The following is an 884-nucleotide window of genomic DNA, read 5'->3' on the forward strand; positions in this document are numbered from 1 at the left end:
TGTTTCTTTTCTCTTTCATATGAGCAGGAGCAGAGACAAAGGCGTTCTTGTTGAAGCTGACCCTGAACCTGAGAGAACCTTGAAGCGAAAGCTAAGAGAAGCCAAGGCACAACTCTCTTTAGAGCACCTGACCGAATTCTTCAAGGAAGAAGAACAAATGGCCGCCGAAAACAACAACAATGCCAACAATGCAAGGAAGGTGCTTGGTGACTTTACTGCACCTACTCCTGATTTCTATGGGAGAAGCATCTCTATCCCTGCCATTGGAGCAAACAACTTTGAGCTTAAGCCTCAATTAGTTTCTCTAATGCAACAGAATTGCAAGTTTCATGGACTTCCAATGGAAGATCCTCATCAGTTTTTAGCTGAGTTCTTGCAAATCTGTGACACAGTCAAGACTAATGGGGTTAACCCTGAGGTCTACAGACTGATGCTATTCCCTTTTGCTGTAAGAGACAGAGCTAGAATATGGTTGGATTCTCAACCTAAAGAAAGCCTGGACTCTTGGGAAAAGCTAGTCAATGCCTTTTTGGCAAAGTTCTTTCCACCACAAAGATGGAGTAAGCTTAGAGTGGAAGTCCAAACCTTCAGACAGAAGGATGGAGAATCCCTCTATGAAGCTTGGGAAAGATACAAACAATTAATCAGAAGATGTCCCTCAGACATGCTTTCTGAATGGAGCATCATAGGTATCTTCTATGATGGTCTCTCTGAACTATCCAAGATGTCTTTGGATAGCTCTGCTGGAGGATCTCTTCATCTGAAGAAGACGCCTGCAGAAGCTCAAGAATTGATTGAAATGGTTGCAAATAACCAATTCATGTACACTTCTGAAAGGAATCCTGTGAACAATGGGACTAGTCAGAAGAAAGGAGTTCTTGAGA

General features: G+C 42.6%; 1 non-coding gene across 1 annotated transcript; it reads right to left on the reverse strand.

Moving 5' to 3' along the window:
* Nucleotides 1-562: 562 nt before the first annotated feature.
* LOC130972030 (small nucleolar RNA R71) lies at nt 563-670 on the reverse strand. The gene has a single exon (XR_009083233.1). It is a non-coding gene; the product is annotated as a small nucleolar RNA R71 (small nucleolar RNA).
* Between the last annotated feature and the right edge of the window lie 214 nt (nt 671-884).

Source organism: Arachis stenosperma, chromosome 3, assembly GCF_014773155.1.
Source record: "Arachis stenosperma cultivar V10309 chromosome 3, arast.V10309.gnm1.PFL2, whole genome shotgun sequence".
Classification (NCBI taxonomy): Eukaryota; Viridiplantae; Streptophyta; class Magnoliopsida; order Fabales; family Fabaceae; genus Arachis; species Arachis stenosperma.